Here is a 13,881-nt window from a genome sequence, read left to right as displayed (position 1 = left end):
TACAGAAATCTTTAATAAATAAATAAATTTAAAAAAATTACACAAATTAAATTTCACAACTTTCACCCTGTCTGATGCAGAATGCTAGAGGATTCCCTCTTCCTTTCCTTCATAAACAAGTGAGCTGAATTTAGAACCAAACCTTTTGCCTACTAAGGCTAAAAACTGAGCTACAATTACTAGAGTTTGTGTTCTTGTGGCTTGTAGTATGTGAACAACAACCAACATGAGGTCTGAGAAATCAAATAAAGAACGAGTGAGTTCCAGAGGTTTTCCTCAGTTCTAACACAGAAACTTGGGCTACGTCATTCTGGGACATAGTAAAATGTTTGTAAGGGTAATCAGAACACACAATTGGCTTTTCTTAAACATTTTTCATAAAAGTGAAAAGCTGCTGTTGGCTCTAGCAAACTTCAGATGGAATGCTGCAGAGGGGTGTGGCCCTGATCAGACAGACTGTCACTTGATTCTTGCTACATCCATGATTCTCTGAGAGAAATGCATCTCTGAAAGGATTCATATGCAAGGCCCATGTGGTATATATGCCAAATGATATTCTGGTTACCATGGGAAAAGTGAGCTTTTCTTTTAAAAGAAACGACTTTGCCCTTTTGCTCAATGACATTAGCTTCTTCCTGATTCTAGTGCTTTTTTTTAGGGAAGAGATAAAATAGTATATAAGCAAATCAAAGCATCAGAGAAATGAGAAGAACCATTCCAGGAAGATGTGTCCATTCTTGGAGTGCTTCTGGGATTAGTACAATTAAGACAAATTACAAACAGGGTGATGGGGCATATATGTGCATCTTAATTGTACCACATGGTACCTATTAAGGAAGCAATTCTGAGAAGATTAAGTTAACCCTGGTTAACTGCTACAAAAATTGGCAGAGTAAAATTAATGACTCTGGGTGCTTATGGTTCCAAATGAAAGGCAACTCAGGGATTCTGAATTCTGTCAAGAGTGACACCTCTTTGGAAAAGGTGATTTTGTCATTTTCTTCTGCTTCTTCTGCATTGGGATGTTCAGGTCTTTTTGTTGTAGAACCAACCACTTGGTTCTGGTGGCATCATATTGCACTTCATTTTGTTGAATGTGTTCTTGCACATCTCTTTCTCTAACTGGTGGAGGTGGTACCTGTGGCTCTGAGAGCATTCTTCCTTCAGTTGGTGGAGGCGGTGTCGGTGTCTGGGAAGCTCTCTTTGCCCAATTGGTTCGGGCAGTATCTGGTCCTCTGGGGTGCTCTTTGTCCAATTGGTGCAGGTAGTGTCTGTGCCTCAGGGTGGGGGGGCACTGATGTCATGATGGGTGGTCATTGGGTTTGTGGGGCGGGGTGGAACTTGTAGATTGATTACAAGGTCCAACAGGAGTGGTGGTGGGGTCGTCTTTGCACAGGAGTCTTGCCTGCTGACCAGTTAGTAGGGCTGTGATGGGAAGGGAAGGCACACAGGCTGCAACCCTGGTGTTATTTTCAAATTTATCCAATATCTTGTATGATTCAGAGCAAAGTAAAGTACTATAATTTTTGGATTTATACTTCCATTCTATTTTTGGGATAGTCAAGTAAAAAATTGGGTTAGAGACATGTCAACAGAATTTGTTCCTTAGCTTAAATAATTAAAGAAGCTTTTCATCTCTCTTAGTTCTTTCTTCTGTGGGATAAATGCCTGGACAATGGAAGGCAGGAGCTCCCCGTGTTCCTACTGTGTGCCAATCTTCTCAGTTCTTTCTTCTGTGGGATGCTTGAACAATGTGAGGCAGGAGCTCCCAGTGCACCTGTCTACAGTGATGCAGTCCTTGGACTCTGGCAATAAGACTATTGGTATCATCCTGAGCTCAGTCATTTGCCAGCTATGTGAAATGGGGTATGTTTGTTCTGGTCCTTCCAAGGATCACACTAAGATGTAAATGATACTCAAGAGTCTCTGTTAAGAAACTCACAGAGCTCATATTGGCAACAAACCTAGAGGTTCAAAATCCTTAACTCCAAAGAGTGCCAGCCTGACCATCTATGAAGAAGAAAGCATTTTCAGACTTCAAAGATATGACTGTGTTTCCAAACCTCATTCTTTCCTAACAAAGAAACTAAGAAAATGAGTGCATAGACACATGACCCATGAAAGCACTGCACACATACTGTATCCTTAATCCTTTACCTAAAATGTGGGTAGGGCTTTAAGCCAATTCTTTAGATTTTCAATGAATAATTGTAATAAGTTAACTCTTTCTATGGTCCAGGCATGCATATTCTGTGAAAAGGAAGATATCACCTAATTTTCTTCATGTAGTTAAGATGTTATGACAATTTGAAAAATAGAAATTGACTTTAAATTGAAGTCTTTCATCCATTATGGAGTTTACATTGTCAATACCTGTACTAAAGGCTATATGTGACCTCAGACATAACAAATTCACTCATTCATTCATGGAGACACCAATGTCAGAGGACCTGCCAATTTTGTCCTTGCTAGGGGCTGAAAATAATAAATGAAAACACACCGTCCTGTCTCCAAGAAGCTTTCAATGCCCAGGCAGACAGGCTGCCACACAGGAACTGTAAGTGTAAAAGGCCACAGCAAACAAAAAGTCCTGAAACAGCTGCCCTCTGGCAATGTGTTTGCAAGGCTTAAAGTCAATATTTGCTATTTCTCTATTGTTGTGTTTGTTTACAGATGAAGTTCCAGAAATGACAAAAGAAACATGTAGGACTCTTGCTCTCTTGACAGCAACACATTGGAGTACTTAGTGAAAGAGAAAATACACTTCTTTTCTTCCCTCAGACCTCATTTGAATGAAATCTCAGAGATGCTAACACAGGATGGGATGGAAGTTTCTAGCAACATCCCAAGAGAATACTGTCCATTATTTAAGAAATGCTATTTCCTGATAATCCACAAAGAAACGGCCACTCGAAGCGCGGCCAGTCCTAGATACTGAGGAGGACTTCAATGACGTGATGAGGTTGGACTGTGGATGGCATTTTGCCTTTTTCCCTCAAGAATTATTTAGAGTGTCTTGGCAGGAGAGATGATAGACTTACTTAAGCCAGGATGTAAAGTTGGGAAATGCCCTTTATTTTGTTGCATAAGCTCTCTGAGCTTTAGTTTTTATTCACCAAGGTCAGAACAAAAGTGCCTAAGTCAGGATTGCTGTGTAGTTGTGGTCCTAGAGCATGCAAGGTGTTTGGCAGATAATTAATGCCCATTCCATCCTCATTCACATCACTCTTGTGCATTATCATATCATCATCCCTCTCAATTTCCTTGTTTGTTCGCGTGGCAGTGTTATTTTTAATTTTAATGTTATTGTATTTACCTATTCTTAGAGAATGTCACACATGTATACAATGTATTTTGATCCTGTTTGCTCCCTTCCTCCCCTCAAGTTCTCCTAGGCCTCCTTGCCACCCTCCAAAATTCATGCCTTTTATTTTCCACCTGTATTTTCATGGGCATAGGGTCATTTATGGAGCACAGGCAACCTACTAGATGCTATACCTTTGAAAAAAAGATCCTCCGTCCTCAGCAGCTATCAACTGCCAATACCCACAGCTACAGGAAGGACAGCAGGAATCTCTTTCTCGTCAGTGCCAAATGTTGACTGGCTTCATCATGTGCAGGGCTGTGCAAGCAAACATTTCTGTTGTGAATTTGTTAGTGACATAGTCATGTCATGTCCAGAACATTATTTTTACAGTGGTGGTCCCCAACCTTTGTCTCTTACAGTCTTTTTACCCCTTCTTCCAGGCCGTTCTCTGAGCCGTGGGGAAGGAGGTGATATAGATGTTCATAAAACTGAGCTCTCCCTCGTCATTTATTCTCTACACTTTGACTAGTTGTGAGTCAGTATGTTAACCGCCTTCACTACAATAAGAAACTTCTCTAAAGAGGGCGAGAGTTACAGAAATCAACGGGTATAAGGACAAGTAATTTAGAAGGCAGATTTATGCTATGTCTGTTCAACCAGTGTGCTTATATCTTTTCTATTAAGAGTTTCCCCCCTTTCAGCTGAATGCAGAAATTATAGAAATTCAACATATTTGTTTCAAAAACAATCCTGAAAGTGAAGTAGTTCAAAGGTCTCAGAGCTTACAGATAAAAGAGAGAAGTCTTAAGTTATCTAGTACTTAGAACACCATCTCAAATATCCACAATGAGGGTTGCAGAGATAGCCCAGCAATTGAGAGTACTTGCTGCATAGACAGCAGCCCCAGAGTTTGAACCCCAGCACGCATGTTACAAGCCCAGCATGGTCCCATGCAAGCCTGCAACTCCAGGATGAAGGGAACAGGCAAGAGGACTGGAGCTTGCTGCCTGTAGCTTCCAGCTAAGCCTAAAACTGTGAGTTCCAGGTTCAGTGAGAGACTCTGCTTCAAAGGAGTAAGGTGGAAAGCACCACATAAGGTTTACTTCTTCTTCTGTTCACACACATATACATCCCATATACCTACATCTCACACATAAGCATACTCACAGACAATAAAAAAAAAACCTCAGCAGTAAAACATGGCTGCTGATGGAATATTTTCATTTTTCAGAGATAATTCCTCAAAGTAGAATTGACACATATTGCGGACTCTGTACTGGTAAACAATTCAACATGTCTCTTTTCTCTTTTTCTTGGCTTCATTTGTTCGCTTTTTTTTGTTTTGCTTTGGGTTGGGTTTTACCTTGTTTGTTTAGGATAGTATGTCAGACATATATTCCAGGCTAATCTTGAACTCACTTTATTGCTGAGACTTTAAACTCCCAATTCTCCTGCCTCCATCTTGCAATGTCAACCCCACATCTCATCTAACCTTCAATATTTCCAAGAGTGAACACTTTTTTTTTTTTTTTTGCTCAAAGGGTAGGGACTAGGGGACCGCAGTGGGAGGACTTCCTTCTGGTGAACCCAAGACTTCTGGTAATGTGGACAGTCCTCTCTGCCACACAGAAAAACACCAGTATGTTACTTTTCAGGAACGTTAGAGGGTTAACATGGATCAATTTACAGTGAGAGCATGACAAAGATGATTAATTTTTGGGAAAGATCTGACGAGATAGAAACTCCACATCTTTTCAAATGTTTCAAACTCATGCATTTTCAGGTTGTCAATTTCCTGTCTTTGGAGAGTTTAGGTTTGAATGAATCAAGTGACAAAATCACCAGCTGCCGTTATCTGGCTAAAATACGGTATTTTCCAAGCCTGCTTTCACAAACTCAGTTTATCTCTGGAAAAAAAAAATCACATCTTGTCATATTAATTTTTATATAAAATGTGTTTCTTTTAACTATTGATGCAAAATTTCTAAACTAAAGCCAACAGCAAAATGAAGGCATTTATCAACTGTGTGTTTCCTACTTTGTAGCACAGAAGGACCCTGGTCCTGGCATTAGAGGGAAGGAAAATAAAACAAATCCATAGAATCTTCATCCAGTTTAAGATCTAATTGAGGGAGAAATTTCACAGAAAAGAGTTAGGAGGAAACAGATACAGTCATTTAAAAAACAACAAACAAACAATTTTCTACCAGTGACTCCACACATGTTCCCTAGGTATGTAGAGTAGTGCCCACAGAGGCCCAGAGGAGGGCGCCAGACTTCCTGAAGCTGCAGATAAAAGGTGTTGTGCACTACTCCACAGGGAACCAGGAACCATTCAAGTCCCCTGGAAGGCAGCAAGTGTTTCCTACCACTGGCCATCTCTCTAGCCCTGCATCATATTTCTTAGAGTGAGACCCTATTTACTGATAATATTACAAATAATTCTTAGGGAATTATTTGCAATTTTTCTGCATATTATTAAGGAGTTGTTTTCATTGTTCATACCACACCAAGCTGCTAAAATAGACATCAGTAATAGGAGCATACTCTCTTACCTAGCACGCACTGTGTGTCAGGCATTCCTCTAACCCAGGTGACACAGACTAACCCATTCGATCTTCAGCAGGCTCATGAGAGACAGGATTGTGGCCACCCTACATTAGAGTAATAGAGCTTGAAGCATATGAGGTCAAAGTGTCATTTCAGGTGCCACATGACTTGTAAGATAAGACATATGCTTTAATCCCAGCACTCGGGAGGCAGAGGCAGGCGGATCTCTGTGAGTTCGAGGCCAGCCTGGTCTACAAGAGCTAGTGCCAGGACAGGCTCCAAAGCCACAGAGAAATCCTGTCTTGAAAAACCAGAAAAAAAAAAGGACATACAAAGGTAAGACTCAGTGGCCTTTTCTAAACCATGTAATCCTTTTCTGGAATTCCAGAGGAGGGAGCTAAGAGAGATGGGGATAAAGAAAGAAGAAAGGATTTTTTTTTTTAAATCAGATCTCAGCCATCCCAAATTGGGGCCCTAACTACTAGTTTCTGCCAAAATCATATCATTGCAAAGCAAATACTAAAGTGCTTCACATGATTTTAAACATATGAATGCATAAACATGTCTTCATGTGCATAAAATAGCATAAATTTACTTGCTCAGTAGATCAGTTTCAACGACATTTTACACAAGGATAGTAACTGTGAGAAGTCTCTTATACTGTCACTACACAAACCTTTGTCTAATTAAAAAATGTGCTATTTCTTTAAATCATTATTGCACCTAATAAGGTCAAAGAAATAGAAAATGGTAGGAAGAAAAGGACTCTTTCTTTCTTCCTTTCTTTCTCTTTTATTTCTTCATTCACTTCTTTAATCTATTTCTGTTTCTTTTTCCTTTTTCTCTCTCTTTCTGTCTCTTTATCTCTCTCTTGAATTTTAGATGCCCTCTGCAACATACCTGGATTTTCTGACCTGCACAGTTTCACTTCTTTTAAGTACTTCTTTGAACTTTGAACTGGGCAACTGAGAAAAGCTGGGGCGGAAGAGGCGGTCAACCCAAGGGAAGAGCACACTGGTTGGCTGCCCAATGTCAATGGTCAACTATAAAAACACATATATAAGAAACATGTACTCAACAGGCTGTATTTAGGAATACATACGTATGCACATATACATATTTCCATGCAATACCATTATTGAAAAAGGAGCCATGAATTTGAAGAAGAGCAGGGAAGGGTGTATGGAAGGGTTTGGAAAGAGAAAAGGGAAGGGAGAAATGTAATTAGAATACAATATCAAAAACAAAAAGTAGAAAGGTAAATTTTATATTTAATGTTTAAGATGATTCCACAAAAGTTTCACATGGAGCTACTGTGATTTAGTTAATAAATCCAGTTCATTTAAAAAATGATTCTTTTTTGGTGAAAGTTGCTGAAGATTGGCCATCACTGGCATTCCCAAGCTGGCCTATGTATTTAAAGGTCTTTTGTCTTTGTTTTGAGACATTCATTGCTATAATAATTAAAATCTAATTTTTCATAGAGGACATTCCCTCCTATAATTTACAAAAAAGAAGAGCTAGGATGTCGAGGCCATAGCTGCCAGCTTTAAGATGACTATAAATTGCCTGAATGGTTCTATATGGGGTAAATACTTTCCCGGTTCATCATGCTTCGTTTCATCAGTTAGTGTGATATACTCTCCCAAATTATTACAGAATCGTCCCTCCTCACCTGTCCCCTTTCCTGGCATCTATTTCCAGCATGGGAGCTGGAATGAGACCGTTTGAACAGGCATCCCCTCCCTCTGCTCAGAACCCACCTGTGGGTCCACCATCTCAGAGCTTTTGGAGATGGAACATGCTTCAGGCTTCCCAGGCCCCACAGGACCCGGACTCTTATGAACTGTCTAACTTTAACTCCTCTGTACCCAGCCTCACTCCCCAGCAACCTCCTTGGAACGAGACCAGAGTCGAATCCTCTAGAAAGCACTGTGCTGTGAAGGGCTCTTCTGTCCACGCTGAGATGTCTGACAGCATCCTGCCATGACAGAAGTAGCCAGGTTCACTTCAGAATTTTACTTCAGTGTAATCTTCCCAGGGACTCCTTCCCTGGAAAACCTATTTCAGTTGGACCTACCAGCCAGGAGACACCTTCTTTCCTTGCTTCTTGCTCGACTTTCCCCAACTCATTCACCCCTTCTTAAATTGGATTATACAGCTGGCTGTCTTTTTGTACACTTGAGCAATTAGATCCAGGATGCTCTGCAAGCAAACTCAAGTCCTCGAAGCCGATCCCATATAACAGGCTGTAGTATTTGTGTAGAATCTACGCACATCCCTCTGTATGTCATTTCTACTTTACTTATAATCTGAATAATTATGTAGAGAAGTGGTCTTACAATATTGTTTACAGAAAATTAAAAGAGAAAAATAAAGCTTGTAGGTGTTCAGTACATTCCCCCTTTTTTTCCCAGAATATACCTTATCTGTGGTTGTTTGAATCATGGTAGTGAAATCACAGAGATGAAGACTGTGTTGACTGAACACGAGCTGTCTTTTCCTTCTGCACGGGTGGTCCCTTAGCTCTGCCTGCTGTACCCAAGACTGGTCCTCAGCACACACAGTGGTGTCAGGTAGTCATGACACTGCTCAATAGATAAACGGCATGTGAAGTGCTAACCCTACACATCACGTCTCTCGAGTAAAAGATCTTTACTTAGAGAAGAGCCATAAGGTTTACCTGAGAAGTCGAGATTCTGTGGAACTGTGGTTTTGTAAACCTGTGTGTTTGCTTATTTGCTTTAGCATTAACAATGTCCATAACTTATTTCCTGACAACTAGAGGAGATTGTCATGAAATTCTGTATGCCATTCTCCCGAATTTTCTCTTTATTTTCCTGCCAGCATTTCCTTATCCATTTATTTCCTTATACCTATCATATATCTTCGACGTAGTGTAGTGTTCATCTATATACCAGCTATCATAGCCATCATCTATCTATTAACCTACCATCTATCTACCATCTATCTTTTATCATCTATCATCTATCTATGTATCTATCTTCTATCTATCATCTATATACCAGCTATCATATCCATCTATCTATTAACCTACCATCTATCTACCATCTATCTTTTATCATCTATCATCTATCTATGTATCTATCTTCTATCTATCATCTATATACCAGCTATCATATCCATCTATCTATTAACCTACCATCTATCTACCATCTATCTTTTATCATCTATCATCTATCTATGTATCTATCTTCTATCTATCATCTATATCTACTATTTATCTAAGTTAGCTATCATTTGCTATTATCTACGTATCTAATCCATCTATAATTAATCATCTATCATTCTTTCCACCTATCAAATCTTGAATATTTTAGCAGGAAAACAGTTTGATTTACTATGCTACAGAAAAAACAGTAGGCATTAGAGTAAAAAAAAAAAAGAGCCATTTGTTATCTAGTTTGTCTTTCTGATTTTCCCTTTTGATTTGGTTTATTTCATTTCTGTGTCTCTATACACAACCCAGTCATTGATTATCCTGTCATGCTGCCAATCTATGTAAGATATCTTAGATAGTTTGAGGAAATGAGACTTACTAATGTATACTCTTAATCAAAATGATGATTTATTAGATGCTAATACAAATAAATGTGATATTTTAAGGGGGATGACTTTATTTAAATAAATGCACACATTGGAAAACAAATACTTTATGTCATATCCCTATCTCAATCTTAAAGGTAGCAAGTGTGATTCAAGATGAAAAAACTGAATTAAATTAGAAACTAGTATTTGCTAATGTTCTAATGACTTCCTAGTTGCTGTATTGTTTTTTAAAAAGCTTGAGAGTAGCCGGGCGGTGGTGGCGCACGCCTTTAATCCCAGCACTCGGGAGGCAGAGGCAGGCGGATGTCTGTGAGTTCGAGACCAGCCTGGTCTACAAGAGCTAGTTCCAGGAGAGGCTCCAAAGCCACAGAGAAACCCTGTCTTGAAAAACCAAAAAAAAAAAAAAAAAAAAAAAAAGCTTGAGAGTTTTTGCAGGACAGCATGAGCAATTTTAAGGTTAAAACTAAACAATCATTTGCAATAATGGATGGATCTAGAAAGCATCATATTGAGTGAGGTAACCCAGATCCAGAAAGAAATATTATATGGACTCACTCACTTTTAGACATAAAGCAAAGAAAAACCAGCCTACAAATCACTATCACAGAAAGCCTAGAACAATGAGGACTCTAAGAGAAACATGCATGGATCTAAACTACACGGGAAGTAGAAAAAGACAAGATCTCCTGAGTAAATTGGAAGCATGGGGACCTCGGGAGAGGGTAGAATGGGAGGGGAGTGGAGAAAAATATATAGCTCAATAAAATAAAACAAAAGGAAAAAAGGAGAAAAAGAATGAGTTGTTTTGAAGAGTAAAAAAAACAAAAAATTAAATAAAAACAAAGCAAAATAAAAAAACAAACAGAGAAACTAAGAGTTTCATGAATATGAAAAGGTCTTTTGTTTTAGGCTTGCAATGTGTAAAGGCATTATTTTACCTGGGACAATAAATATATTGACAATACTTGGTATCTTTTTATTAATGTTTTAAATATTATAGCAGGAAATATATCAAAAATGTATTTAGTTAAGTCTCAAAAATAATTTGCAATAAAATATATTATTGCTAACAATTCAGAATCACAGGGCTTTAGAAAGTCAGTGGTCTGTATTTAATTTCATGCCATGTCCATAGATACTTAGATAAGAAAGATGAACCAGTGAGCCCAACTGGAAAGTACCACATGATAGACTGATCCCGTCCGTGTCCCAGAGCAAAGTCACTATTGTGAGCAGGAACTGAACTATTTCCAGCTACTCAACTACTGGCAATTACACTAATGTCAGTGATTAGCGTGATAGTGACCACCTGGAAAGGGGGACAGCTAGGTACAGGCTCTAAAGAGCCAATCAATCTCTCTCCTCTCCTCTCTCCTCCCCTCTCCCCTCTTCTCTCCTCCCCTCTCCCCTCTCCCCTCTTCTCCCTTCTCCCCTGTCCTTGCCTCTCCCCTCTCTTCTCTTCTCCCCTCTCCTTCCCTCTCCCCTCTCCCCTCTCTTCCCTTCTACCCTCTCCTCCTCTCTCCCCACTCTCCTTCCCCCTCCCCTCCCCCTTCCTCTCTCTCTCTCTCTCTCTCTCTCTCTCTCCCTCTCTCTCTCCATTAGTAGGTCCCATTTGTCACCCATAGAGCAGAGGGTCTTTAAGATTTTAATTTATTTCCCAATTTCCACTTATCTAATGTATCATTTTCAAGAAAGTGTGGATAAATCAATAAACATTAACTCAATTAGCTGCTCTTAAAGGATTTATTCTAAAATAAGGGGAAAATAATTTGCTGCTTGTGTCTTTCACACTAATAAAATTACCAAATTGCAACAGAAACCCTAAATATTTAAAGGGAAATATTTTCTTTGTCATGACTGTTTTGGGTAATAGTGATGATAACGTGTATTCCAGATGTATATGTATACCAGCACCTCTGCTAAGTAGCTACTTTAGTCTTTGTAACAACTGCATTTGTTACTTATTACTTCCTTTCCCCCATCCAGTGAAGATTCTGAGGCCAAACAAACTCCCTAGGTGGGTGAAGGATCTCAGCCTGCCCTCCATCCCAGATGTCTTAACCCTGAGCCTGTAGATCTGCTACTAAGTGAGGCCTCAGAACTTTTCAGCTCTGTGTACAGAGAGAAGCCCAACCACGGACGAGCTCTGTGAGTGCGGACTCTCAGGTGGGTCTCGGGAGAGAGTCAAAGTGGGGCTCTTCTGAGGCTGGCATCAGCTTGCTGCTCTGACAGTCCCCTAAGGTCATGCATGCATCCAACACTGCTGTTCTTTCCTGTGGCCTTTGTGTACGCTTTCTCCTTCTTCTCCAAACAGTTTTCTATCCCTTCCATTCTACCCCCTCTTTCAGAAAGCCTGCTGTGCCTAGTAAAGTCTGCATAACTAAACCTCTCTAAGTGCCACACTAAACAGACCTCTGCTCTAATTTGTGCTTGTGTCGTATGGCTTTTCTTTTATACAGTTCGCAGCGACAGAACTGGGAGAACGCAGTGTAATTGACAGTTTCCTGTCGTCCCTTCCATAGCAGGGTCTCCAGAGAACTACGCTACAGTCTGATGGTACTAAAAACTCAAAATCAGATATGATAGTGTGGACAGATCTGAGATATGAAAAACTAGCTATGAGCAACTATGCATTTATGTTCCTAGAAGACTCTTTTAAGGGTTATACACAAAATAGTTCTAAAAATAATTTTATATGAGTTGTTAAGTGGAAACAAGACAAAATCACTTCATAGGTAACAGAATTTCAAAACATGCTCAACAAATGTGGCTCTGTAAAGGTAAATCAGAAGAATCCCAAGAGTATGATCTGAAATATCAGAATATTGTCTTCGCATACTTGCTAACAAAGTAGTATGCAGATTATAAACATTTTTGAAACAAACAAAAAATGCCCCACAATTCTTTCTATTATAAAATCTGAAACAAAGCATTTTGAGAAAATTATTTTTGTTTATACAAAATCAGTTCATTTATGTAGATAACATTGTGATTCTACATTTTATAGTGAAAATCAATAACCAAACCTTATTAAAATTATTATTTTCAAAAAATACTATCTGTAATATTTCTCCACAAAACCCCAGGATTACTCTTCTTTCGAGTCTTGGAATTGTTTATATTTGCAGCTTATAAATGATGAGGTTCCTTTGCAGGGCAGGTCTCTGGGCAGCCCTGGACTGACCTTGCTCTTTTTCTCCTCACCTTCTCATTTAACTAACTGCAGAATGTGTTGGGGAGACAACATCCTGATGAAGAAATGTCAGCACCCTCCAGAAACAGGAAATCCTTCAAAGCAGGCTGCTTTCCAGAATCCTTGTACCCTGAGAAGGTGTTCTGGGCATCGAGGGGACCAGCTGCCTTGGCTTCCACTGTCCCTTGCTGTGTGCAGACAACACCGCACTCCATGCATGGCGTACACGAGTGTCTGTATTCCTGCACTCAGAGTAAGTAGTACATGACGAGTCTACTTGACAAACATCCCTTGGGCCCAGAGTCCTCTAAAGCTTGGCTGGATGTAACCAAATGATACGTTCATCCTCGGAGGGTATGGAAGAAACCATGTCTGGAGTCAGAGCAAGCTGTCCTTACACACACAGAAAGACTGGAGTCCACCTTTCGCCTATGACAGGAATCTGTGCTGCGGATAACAATATGAGCAGACCTGGTAAGGCAAACTATTCGAAAGGCTGTCTCTCAGCAGCCCCGATTCCTTCCTTCACAGAAACCCTGCAGCACACAGAGAAGCTGCCTCTGCTGTCTGAAGGGAGAATTCATGTACTACAAAATCATGAAGCTCACATCTGTGACTCGTGGCTTACTTCTAAAAACATAAACCTATTTAAAACTTACAAAATCTGCAACTTTCTTCAACTGCCAAACCCAAACCCAGCATACTCAGGTCTGATTACTTAGAATGAGCTATTTAACTCCTGACCGTGTTGTTTAATCATCGCAGAGCCATCAAACTGTTTCTAAGCGTGGTTTTATTACTATCATTACCCTTCAGTGCCATTCGGTGGCAGGAAATGAGACTTTGTTACTCTGAGTCAGAACTCTGCACGTTGTCAGGAACAAAAGGTAAGAGGTAGTCTCATCCCTTGGAGGTCATGATCCAAGAAGCGGAACACGGCACAGACAAAATCTCCTGGCTACAAGACCAGGGAAAAACAGGAGAGTCTGACAGAAATCACAGAAGTATGGCATGAGAGCTGAGATTTAAAAAAAGCATAGGGCGTAGACAGTGTTCTAGGCTGAGGAAGCAGCGGTGGTCATAGAGGCATCAATGTGCCATGTGTGTGAAGGTGTGGCTGCAGTTAAGCCTCAGGCATCCCTGAACAAGTTAGAGAAGTGTTGCTCCTGCTCCATCCACATGCATAGATGCGGCCTAGGGCATTACTGTCTGCAGAGGGCAGAGAACATGGTCTAGCCAAGGGCTCCACCTCAATTAGACA

General features: G+C 40.0%; 1 protein-coding gene across 1 annotated transcript in view; it reads right to left on the bottom strand.

The window, feature by feature from the left end:
* Positions 1 to 13,881, bottom strand: part of Kcnb2 (potassium voltage-gated channel subfamily B member 2) — a 421,745-nt gene that overhangs the window by 365,943 nt on the left and 41,921 nt on the right. The gene's annotated exons all lie outside the window — the stretch shown is intronic.

The sequence above is a fragment of the Microtus oregoni genome, unplaced genomic scaffold (assembly GCF_018167655.1).
Source record: "Microtus oregoni isolate MIOR12 unplaced genomic scaffold, Mior012 000017F_ref0000208, whole genome shotgun sequence".
In the NCBI taxonomy this organism is placed as follows: domain Eukaryota; kingdom Metazoa; phylum Chordata; class Mammalia; order Rodentia; family Cricetidae; genus Microtus; species Microtus oregoni.
This window is presented reverse-complemented; position numbering and strand designations above follow the sequence as displayed.